Raw genomic sequence first — 12256 nt, forward strand, 5'->3', positions numbered from 1 at the left:
GAATCCAGTGCTACTGCAAGGGCAGGTGTTGACAGATCAGATAGTTTCAACTTAAATGCTTGTACAGCAAAGTCACTGTGGACATAAGCAGGACAAACACATCTTCCCTGGCCAAGATGGGAATAAACAACTTGATTTAGTGCTGGGTCAGGATTCAATGGCAGGTTTGAGCCTCTCTGGCTCAGAGTGGTGTACTACCACAATGGCAGCTTCTGCTGGGAAAAGCCAAAGCAGAAAGCTCTTCAGGAAGATCTTGCTACCTTTGAGGTGTTGAGAGATGTTCAGAGTCAGTTTTGAGTTTTGAAATCAACTTGAGGTTGCAAAAAAGCAGAAGCAGAGGAAAAAGGTGGAGGTGAAGTCCATTTGAAGTGTGGAGGCTGAAGACTGATCAAAATGGGTTGCAGAAAAGCACGCTAGGAACTGCCTGAGAGAATCTGAGGAATGGAGAGTTCGCACTGCCTGTCCTGTCATCAGGGCTAAGGAAGACAGCACCAATGGCATTGCTATATTATGTTTTGGCAAGGCAAAGTGTCTGATCTTGGCACATGGTGTGCACATATATCTGCAGTAATGTGCACATTGACAATGTCTCAAAGAATAATCCAGGTTTTCTAATTGCTGTTTTAAGCCCTGATTAAAATAAGCTGTTTTGATAATGTTGTTTTAAACAAACACAGCTAAAGAGTACAAATGGTATTACAAGTTCTGAGTTAGTTGCCATTTGAACATTTCTTCTCCAAGAAAAAAAATGCTGTTCTCTCTGTAAGCTCTTTGTGCCACTGCTAGAGGTGTCCCTGGCTAATTCTTATTGAGGGAAGAGAACAATTATACTTATTTTCTGAAAATTGTTACTGTTATGTAGTTTCATATTTTTATCTGATACATGGAATTTTACAAATAAGAAAGAATGATAGTGACTAACAGTGGCTTATTTAGCATTAGCTACCTAACTATTGCAAGCTGGTTTACATCATCCGGCTTTCATGTGAGTCTTTTTGTAGTGTATTTTATCAGGCACCTGAATCTATTGGTTTTCGCAGCTAGGGCTGATATGAAAGATCCCTCCACAACTTGCAAGGCAGGAATTGGTCAGCCTGAATCCTGAAGCTGTGGTCAAGATTCCCAGAAGTGTTGGTGTGTTGACTCCATTTATCCAGTAATCTGCTGCCAAGCCTACATGCCCTCATATTTTCAAGTGAATAAAATGCTCTTTCCACTTTGTCCCAAATGTTTACACGCTGTTGAGCAGCCGCTGCCTCCCACCCCGAAGCTGGCTTTCTAGCAAGTTTCAGTGCAATGTTTCAAGTCTACGCTGTGTTCGGGTACTGTGTGATCCTGCAGCATTAAAAGTGCCATCTAAGATTATCAGCCTGCTCTCACATTCATGGCAGCCATTCAAGTCAACTTCTTAGACCACTCTTGCTCCTATTCCCTGAGCCTGCAAACCAGCCGGAGTGCATTATACCTAGAAATGAAGGAAAGAAACACTGTGAACAGCAACTAGCAGAGCCACATCTCATCTTCTTGCTTGCTCATAAATAACCTGAAATCAGACACCACTTTAAAAAGGGACAGATTTTTCCCTTGCAAGCATCCGGACAGAATAAGGGGAAGGGGCTGCTGTGCCCTGGGATGTTACTGCTAGAGGAGCTGTAGGAAGCTGCTCACTGAGCCTTCACACAGTATTTGCTCCCCACTCCAGGAGCACGGTCCCACCACTGACTGCATGTAGTTTTTGTGTACCCTCTTCTCCTGTCCGGTGATTTTAAATAGCTGAAGTGTTGGAGCTGTTACCTGATGTGCTCCTGTATTTCTACAGGATGCCAGTAGAGGGCAAAGATGACTTTAGGCTTGATGTGAGAAATCACGCAGGTTGCCCTGCAAAGCAGAAAAATTGCATGCGTTAGGGGCAAATACAAAAATGAGTGGGTATTTGGGAAGAAGAGGTGTCCCAGGATTGCCTTCCTAGCTCTTTCTTCTGTCTGGTGAGCACAAGTTCCCTGTGACACAGCAAGGTGCCGTGAATCCTGTTGGTGAGCCCCGCGCTGCCATGCGAGTACTACAGGAGCCACAGGGCTGTCAGCCTTAGACCCGGAGGAGTCTGTCTATCCTCAGAGGACGGATGTGTCCCTTTCCAGCTGAGGTGCTCTTGGTCCTCACCATCCTAGGGAAGGGACAGGCCTAGCTGCTTCATCTAGTATAAACACAGGCTGTGCCGGTCCAACCCTCACTTCTCCACCTGTTGTCTGTCTGTCTTGAACCAACTGTTTAACCCATGCTACAGAGAAGGGTCTTCCATCAGCATCATGTGGGACCCTGTGGCAGATGAATATTTCCCATTTCTTTACCAATAAATCTTAAATACAAGAGTAAATAAGTTTTTTTGGCTCTAGTCTGGGGCAATGTAGTTAGCTGTAATATAAACAATCTTTAAATGGTTTGTAATCCAAATAACCCAAGATATTAAGACTCAGAAATGCAGATATTATTTAGATCCTTTCCCTGAGCTGAATAAAATATGATTTACATAAATATTTTAGATGGTCTTTCACATAACTTAGTAGAGCAAATTTTTCTCTTTACTGCAATTTTTAGCCACATGACCAGGTCATTTATCAGTTCATTATCATATGCTTCTGTTACATACAAGCAAATCCTAGGTATCTGAAAAGATTCTTCATTCCCCTGTTCTAGGAACAGAAATAGCTCAACATTTTATAATATTGTAGGAGTCTGCTTCAGGAGCTGATGTAAAAACTTTCATAAAAAGAAAAAAAAAAAACAAAACAAAACCCACAGGGATAAAATTGGAAGTGAATTGTGAATAAGCTTCTTGTTCTTTTTCCTGATAGAGCTGTTTTTATAGAACTTCCCAACAGACAGAGGTTTTGCCAGTTCTCTCACCCACAAAGGGAATGACATTCTTCTGAGATACTGGTTGCTGCTTTTTAGCTGTGGCTGTGCAAAGCATCTGTGCTACTCTGGAAGGTAGAGACTTTTGCAGAATTTCTTACCTCTTTTTTCATCCCTTCTATTCAATAGTGGGGTAAATGAGCAGGCACATGCTACACAGTAGTGAAACACAACCCAATTCATAATCCAGGGGACTGTAATCAAGAAGTGACTTCATATGCATGATAACTAATGTACACCAAAACCCTTTCATTCAAGTCACAAAAAACTACATGGGGCTGAAAAGGTGAACAAGGAATGGGAGCAAAATCTAGGCAAGGAGGACACACTGTTCAAGGATAAACTGCTTGAAAATAAAAAAAACGCTTGTTTCTTTTCAAGAAGAAAACCTAAATGTACAATACAGGGATAATGTTAGGGAGCAAGAAAAGTATATTAGATCTCTTAGAAAGAGACACAAACCATAGAAATTTAAAGCTGAAAGGGACCTCAAGAGATCACCAAATCCACCCTTCTGTACTGGAGTCCAGTCAAAACGCAGCAAGGCCACCCCTGACAGCTGTTTGCCCAAACTGCCCTCAAATCTTCCAGTGGTTTGAAGTCTACATCCATCTAGGAGACCTTATCACTTGTACAGTTGGAAGGCATTTTGCAGCATTAGGCTCTGCCTTGTTTATTGCAATGTGGATAGATTTCTTTTTTTTTTTTAAGTTTTCTCCAAGGTCAGCAAGAAACCATTTAGACCCCACTTAGCACTCTTAGCAGTCTTTTACCCGTCAGAAAACGTACATGTACCAGCTGTTTTGCTTTCTTTTCTAGCCTGAATAAACCCATTTTTTCAGCCTTTTCTAATGGTTTTCTCAAACATCATGCTTGCTTAAAACATTTTCTTGTTGCTGTGATACAGACTACTTTCAGCTTATCTACAGCTTCTTTAAAATCTGGTGATCTGAGCCCATACAAAAGCCCATACTACCCCCACTGTCCTAGAGAGTGCAACAATACCTCCCATCTCTCACACACGCTGCTTTTGCTCATACATCCCAGGATAACCCTCATCCTTTGGAAGCCATCACGCGGGTTTGGTGGGAGAACTCTTATACCTCCCAGATCCTTTTATGCAGTAGAAATTCTGATGCTATTCTAGACCTTTTATTGGATTTTAATTATCTTTAAAGTGTTCCAGATTACTTTCTTAAGGTGGGGGGGTGGTATTTTAAGAATTTCTTAATCTGTGTTCTATACTGCCCAATGCTTTTTTTTTCCTAATAAATTTTGTTCTTAATTTCTTCCTATTTTGCTGCCCAGAGGCTTTTGCACCTAGGACAGCCAAAAATTAAAATTAAGATGAGAACAGGAACTAATGATTTCCACTTGTTAATAAGAACAGAAAATGATAATGACATTAAATTTGAGAGAGCTGCATATTACACATAAGAAAAATTATGCTACCTTAAAAAAAAAAATTGCTAAGGGATGTAGTGGAAACACCACCAGCAGATCTTGCCAGGGCTACAACCAGCTGGTTACTCATTGTCAGCACACAGTTGTACAGGTTTGCTTACTGCAAAGACTCACACTCTTTGGCCTAGCAAGGTTATAAAGGGTGTTAAACAGCCAAGGGAAAACTTGCATTAGGGACACTGTGAAGGTGACTAACTCAGATTCTGGTCTGATGCTGAGTGAACCAGTGCCACTGCCCCCTCTGTGAGAAAAGGGGTGGATGAAGAAGCAGCAACGAGACATGAGATACCTCATAGTTCAGAGCAACAGTGAATAAAGTTATCAACTCAGTGTCAGCCACCCTCCTGAAAAGAGAGTTCTCCACAAGAGGATGCACACTTCTCATGAAGCACAGGCACATCAGCTTTTGGTTAAATGTCACCTAGTGAAGATGAAGGTTTAGCTCCTTTTAACCCTTGAGGATCACTGTGGAAGCCTTTTCTGTGGAAGAGAGGAAACACTTACCTCTCCTGTTTGCTCCTTGTGAGTAGATGCTAATTTTCGCTTCCCCAAACTCTTTTCCCAGCACATTCTCTGCCCTCGTCTCTTGTGGACTTGCGCTTAAGCAACACACCACATCCCAGAGCCACAGTGCACATGGATACTTGAAGAGGGGGCCTTCATCTCCATCAAGAAAAATAAGAGAAAGTGTCCTAAAGCTGTTGCATTCACCTAAACTTGTGTTCTTACCTTTCCCACTTCAAATATCAGCCAAGCCTAAACATAAGCCAAAGCAAAGGTCTATTTAGCAGGACATGGGTCCATAGTTAACAAGGCTTTTTATTTCTCCTTGTGCAGAGTACCTATGTGCAAATACTCTTCAGTGAGGGTGCCCCCACTGTCCTCCTTCCCAAAACTCTAGATTATGACTGTCCCAAACCAGCCCTGTTCCTCCTTCCCAGGGTTACATTTTTGTGTACAAATACAAATGACTTTGATGGTGCTTGCTACTCCTCCTGCTTCAAGAAGACTCCCATACTTCAGTTCAGTGACTAGCCAGCCATGAAATATGCAAACTATGTGAATGTCACCGATAATTCTGCCCAGGGCCAGTGGCACCTGCTATTCATGATCTGTTCCTCTGTGCCTGTAATCAGCTGATTGCCCCTGTCTAAAACATTCCCTTTACACTCCCTGGCACCATGAGAGTTTGTGCTCTCACGCATTACCAGCGTTCTGTAGACTCCCGGCTAACATGGATGGCAGCTTTCTTGATGGGGGCTTCTGCACATATGTGGTGTGAGACCCCATTCCCACTCCTGTCCTCTCACTGGCATTCTGGGGCCACCTGCATTCCAGTTTTATGATATACACAAATGGTTCCTGACATCGATATAAAATATTTTTAAAGTCACAATTTTGGCATTTACTTGGAATGACTGTAATTGGAAAAGTAGCACATATGGATTTCTCTAGTGCTTAAAAAAATTATACTGTGGGAGTTTTCTGTACCCTAAAAACTCGATACATAGGCTGTCTAGGTTATATTGGTTGCCATCTGGCTCTCAGTCCCACTCTTTGTTTTCAGTCTCCAAGCTATTATGTCTTTAGTAAATAATCAAACATATTTTGTTCTATTCAATGTCTTTTCTTCTGTTGAACTGTTGATTAGGAGCCAAGGGTTTATTTAAACAGGTGATAACTTTGCTGCTTACTTGGTGCAACTGGAACATAGTTCTAGGTCACATCTACATGACAAATGTAGTCATGTCAAGCTGTCTGAACACACAGCAACAAGCTTATGTTTTTCTAAGGCTTTGGAAGCCTCTGGAGAATGCCAGAGAAAGGAGAGCTAAGCTTTATCCTCCAAGTTCAGGGGCTGGGGCGGTAGGAACAACCATGGTCATAAAGAGTGACCAGGCAATTTAGGAGTGGTGGTAGAAGGGAACTGGGGTGAGAAGAAAGGGAGGAGGAATATGGATCTGGACAGGGTGCACCTGCAGCTACTCACAATAGGCACAGCCTTTTTCAAAAACTATTTTGAACCCAAACCTCATTCGCAAAACTCTGTGAGCATTTAGATAGCCTTGCCCCATAGTGAAGTTCTACCCCTGCTCTTACCACATCTTTACTACTTATGTCTTACCACCTCCCTGTAAGACTAAATCTACAGTAGATATAAATAGCACGGCTGAAAATGTGCAGAAGGAAGAACTTTTTCACTGGAGGAAGCCATGACCACTCAGCTGGCTGCCTTGGTTGTCCAACCTCTGCCTCCTTCAGCTGCGGCAGTTCAGGCTGGCGCTCTCCGAGCCAGGGAAGCCAAATCTCTCTTCTGGCTGCCAGCCTGAAATGCCAAGCTGCTGCTGTGTCCTGTCTGCAGGCAGCCCTGGCACTCCTAGGGGGGCAGCAGCACGGGTGCGACACAGCAGAGGAAAGAGAAAATTAAGACACATAAGCAAGAAGAAAAGCGGTGGGAGGCAAAAGAGACAGACAAAAGGAGTGGAAGCGATATCCTTCCGTGAAAAATGAGTTGGGTCATTACTGTATAGGTCTGAGCAGAATAGTGTTTTAAACCAGTCACCGCTTTCCTCATCCTGAATCTTGTTGTTGTTTTAAAGAATGATCATTTTACAGTAAACAAACTGTGATAACCCCAAAGCCTTTTCCTTTCTCTCTGTGCCAGAGGAAGTTAAGTTTATCCCAAGCATTTCCAAAACTACATACCATTTGAAGGCACAGTAATATATGGGGTCAGAAACTTTTAAATAAAAGCCAGTTAGAGCTTCAATCCATTTCCACCTTATTTTTTGTCTTAATAGTGTTCTCTGAAAGAAAAAAATTTGTCTCAATCCTACACATTTTAACAGGCAGCCAATTCTTTCCTGCAGATTTTGCAGCTTTCAGCTGTTCATTCCCTGTAAGCTTATACTTTTTAGTTACTCATAAACATTATAGAATCAGACACCCTCAAAATAGTCAACATTACTTGGCCAGACAACATCTTCAGAAAACTGCTTCAAAGTATTTGCAGAAAACTTATTTCCAAGTGTTTTAGAGAAAATCTCCCCACAAAGAACAGATTTGTCAGCTACTATATCTTTGGGTCTCTCATTCTTCCTGTACTTGATAAAAATGGTGTCTCTTCCCTTAAAAAACTTGTTCTCAATTCAACACCCATCCCTTTAACTTGGCTTGAGTGGCATGCTGTGGTTATCAGAGTGGGGGCTATATGTCAGGCTCCCTACTCAATCTAAGCAGCTGTAAAGGATGGACGACTTGCATCACAGAACTACAGAGAACTTGGAGGTTAAAGTTCAAAACCAGGTATTTGCTATAACTTCTTGCCTTCATTTCATTCCTGTTGTCAATCTCAGAGTCTAGTCTGATAGGTTAATTTTAAAAGCTTTGCTTTCTGAAGAAACACAGGACAGATGAAAAATTTTAAAACCGGGGCTGTCATCCTTACATGAAAGCCCCGCCTTGCAAGCCTTCCTCACGGAGTTAAGCCACCATTTTTCTATCATTTACTAAAAACTGACAGCCACAAAACGAGCCAAAGATGGCAACAACCCCCTCACATGTCCAAGGCATACTGTTTACTCATGATTTTGTATTCATTTCCCAGTCTAATCAGCAATTTAAAAGCAGATCAATTAGCTTACTATTTTTCCTTCCTTTCCAGCCGTGCCAGAGATGGAGTTGGCAAAAGTCCCAGGCTGAGAGGAATAGAAAATATTAAGAGGTTGTCTGTGTCTCAAGTCTTGATTTGTTCCTTTACTTTTCAGTAACTGCCAACACAGAGCAGATAAGCAGCAAATATGAAGGTTGCCAGAAAAGGACAACACAGCTTCATGAATAAACACTTATCTTCTAGCTTCAGAAGCTTGCAACTTCTATTTCAACATGAACATAGATTTATTTCAAATTCACAGGCACATATTTTGCAGCTCTGCCCAGCAACCAGGAGTATGTAGGAACGAGTGTTCCTCTGCACCACTTTGTTTGGATCAGTACCAGTAGGGCTCAACCGACAAATAAGCACACAAGAGGATTTTTGTCTCTGATCTTAACGGCATTAGGAACTATGATACTTTCTTATACACCCAGAAACTTAACTAGATAAACAAAAATGTAATCAACAAGTGCCCAAAGCCATAAGGCCACAGAACAGTGCAAAGCTGTTGACGGGCCTTGAACAGGACTTTTGCCCTTGGTGTGGGACTATGGTCATTCATACAGAGTGTATTAAAAAGTGTATAATTGTGCCACACACTAGTTTTATACTCAAAGAAGATTAAGAGTATGTCAAAGTACTTGTGGTTTTGTTGTTGTTGTTTTTTTCTTGAATAAATAATGCATAGATCTAATATGAGGAAAATTTAGGTTGAGAGAGGTTCTCTTACCCCTCTACTCCGCCCTGGTGAGATCGCACCTGGAATATTGTGTCCAGTTCTGGGCCCTCAGTTCAAGGAGGACAGGGAACTGCTGGAGAGAGTCCAGCACAGGGCAACAAAGATGATTAAGGGAGTGGAGCATCTCCCGTGTGAGGAAAGGCTGAGGGAGCTGGGGCTCTTTAGCTTGGAGGAGACTGAGGGGTGACCTTATTAATGTTTACAAATATATAAAAGGTGAGTGTCACAAGGATGGAGCCAGGCTCTTCTCGGTGACAACCAATGGTAGGACAAGGGGTAATGGGTGCAAACTGGAACACAAGAGGTTCCACTCAAATTTGAGAAGAAACTTCTTCTCAGTGAGGGTGACAGACACTGGAACAGGCTGCCCAGGGAGGTTGTGGAGTCTCCTTCTCTGGAGACATTCAAAACCCACCTGGACACATTCCTGTGTAACCTCATCTGAGTGTTCCTGCTCTGTCAGGGGAATTGGACTAGATGATCTTTTGAGGTCCTTTCCAGTCCCTAACATTCTGTGATTCTGTGAAAACATACGTGCTTCTGTTTGGCATATTTAAGAAAGTATCCAAAGGAGTTGTATTAGAGTTGGCATAAGAAATTCAAAAAATGTCTATGGGAAAATGTTAACTTGTACTTCAGATATTTTTTGTTTTAACCTCCTCACCCCAATTTCAGAATTCATATTTTCAGGATTTTGTTCTGCTTCCCCAGTAAGAAAAGAAGGGGGGCAGGGTGTATTTTCCACAACTTCATCCATGTAGAAAAGAACCACCATCAAAATATCAATAGTAAGTTGTCACCATCTTTCTTCCACACTTTCATATGAGCAGCAAGGAGTGATAATTAGGGAGATAACTTCTGGCACCCCATAAAAAATAGAAAACTAAACCCCTTTTATTCACGGTTGTTTCAGTTCAACTTAATAATCACTTTGGATTTCACAAAATATTTCTATCAGAATATTTCTCATATATATATACATATATATATATGTTTTGTTTTTCTTTAATAAAAAGTAGTTCTGGCTAAAGAATGTCCTGGAAACTGAGCCGTTAGAGGAAGCCCTCCCAGCTACAGCATGTTACTGGACTTTCAGAGCACCTCTGCTGCCTCCAGCATCCCAGTCCACCTGAGCTCTCCCTTTCCAGATAAGCCCTTCAGATGAAAAATAGCAAATCCCTTTGGTCAGCAAGCTGAGTCTTTGTGGGCATTGCGTTTTGGACCTCTGTGCTCCTGTCAGTCACAGTACCACTCCCTGTGCTAGGGTGGCTGTATAGTCCAAGATAACCACTGTCTGAATTTGTTTTCATCTCAAGACAAAAACTTCATCTGCTTGGACACCTGTCTGTGTTTCCACAAAACATCACTAACCCCCAAATATCCCTTACGAATCTGGTTTTCTTCAAAGCCAAAACGGAAATCAAGGCAGTAAAGGTCACTAGTGCACCCCTTTTCCCTGAGCATTTGCCTGCGTGCTGTGAGTTAGCAAGAGTTGCATTTGATGCATCACAGGAGAAGGCATCTGCCAACAGGAAAGGGAAAAGCCCTTCCAGTATCCAAGGCTGCACAAGATGCGCAGGTGACAAACGTATTAAAGCAGAGAGCTAAGGAAGGGCCTGCCAGGGAAAAGCAACACCATGGATTCGCTCTCAGCAAGATGGCCGGCCCTGGCAGGGCTGGGTTTGCTCCCACTCACCCATTGCTCCCCCTCGCTCCTCAGACATGGGGACACAATAAAGCCACAGCCTGCAATCATGCTGTGAAACCAGGTAGGGTACATGGGGGAATCCCAGTCTATGTGCAGGTCAGGGGAGTTCTGAAGGCTTTCTGGAACAAAAAGAAGCCAAAAATATAATGGGCGCTGTGCTCAGCCCAACCTTTTATTCCTCGATATTACAGTATTAGTTATCGTACCACAGGAAAGTTGAGGCTAAAAAAAGTTGGGTTGTGTTTTCTTTTTTTGTGTGTGTTTTTTTGTTGTTGTTTAAAAAAAAACCCTAAACAAATCCCCAAAAACCCCAACAACAACAGTAAAACAAACAAAAACAACCCAGCTCTTGCTGAAAGGCACAAGGTACAAGTCATGAAATCAAAAAGAAAAGCCCTTCCTGCTCAAACTATAGGACAGACCTCCCTCACCTCCCAGCAGGTCCTTGCATAAAAGTTGAAAGAGAGATTTTATGGGTTCTTCAAGATGTAACTCCAGCTACAGGAAATTGCCCTGAATGGAATGAAGTAGCATTTTCCTGCATAAAACAGCCCTGAACAGCAGCTCTCTACCTCCTGCTATGTCACCGTCTTCATCTCCCAGGATTAAAGGATTGAATTCTCCATCTCCATGAACTGCAGGTTGCTGGTATCATGTTGCACCACACATTGTAAATACCTATGATAAGCATTCAGTTAAAAGATTTCAGGTTTTTTTAAGTGTCAGCTGGTCTGCGATTTTATCTGTTAAGCTATTGTGTTCAGAGGAACCCACAGCCAAGCACAGACCATAAGAACAGGAGCTTAACAGATACAGGTTTATCCTGTTTTCCTACTCCTTGCTACTCTACACCCTGTAAATTACTAACACTCTACTAAATACCAAGGGCAGAAGGTGAACAATAGTCTGTGCGCTCCAACCTGCTGGGAGCTGATAGAAATGTTATCAGGTGCTCACCAGACTCCATGTTCTCTACGCTGCCCTCAACTTCACAAGGGGACCCCACCTCTCGCTTTGGCAGTTTTTGGCATCAGGCACCTCTTCCTCCTTCCATTATTTCTCTGTTGTGGGTCTGAAGGAAAAAGTAGAGATCAGCTGCCCTTACTCAAACCATGATAACATCCACCCTTCCCTCCTGTGCCTCTGCATTTCCCAGCTCACACCTCAGCAATTTCACTCAGTTGCCCAAAAGATCAGGTTCAGCCTCTTCACTCTGAGGCTGAGCTTGTCCCCTTTTCTGCAGATGTCTCCACCTCTATCATGGGTATCACCAAGTCACATTTTGCTACCCATTCAATGGGAGGTAGTTACCTATTTTCCAAGGTGTTCTAAGGAAACTGCTGGAGCTGAAGGACTGCAATTACTTCTAGCCTGCAAAATGGTGAGCACTGCTGCTAGAAATATTGTCAAAATTCATAAACAGCTACTCAGTATTTTAATGTCTCTGACAAAAGATTCAGATAGTAGTCCTAACCCATTTTATTGTAGTACTGGTAAATTCTAACACTTTGTCTCAGTGCGTCTTTAAAAACAGCCCCCTGAAAAAACACATCCCCTCGAATAAACTGTGTTTATCTTTCAACAGCTGTCCAAAATCCTCGTTGAATCCTACTTTTCTATGCTGTATCTAACTGATGAACAAATGCTGCTGAACTGAAGTCATCAATACCCCCCACAAGCGCAGGCACCTGCTTGCATAAAACAACTTGCTTTATCAGCTCCTTACCTTTGAGCTCCTAGGACCAGGACCAGCCTCAGCTGAGAGGTGCACTACAAG

Source organism: Columba livia, chromosome 3, assembly GCF_036013475.1.
Source record: "Columba livia isolate bColLiv1 breed racing homer chromosome 3, bColLiv1.pat.W.v2, whole genome shotgun sequence".
Taxonomy (NCBI): domain Eukaryota; kingdom Metazoa; phylum Chordata; class Aves; order Columbiformes; family Columbidae; genus Columba; species Columba livia.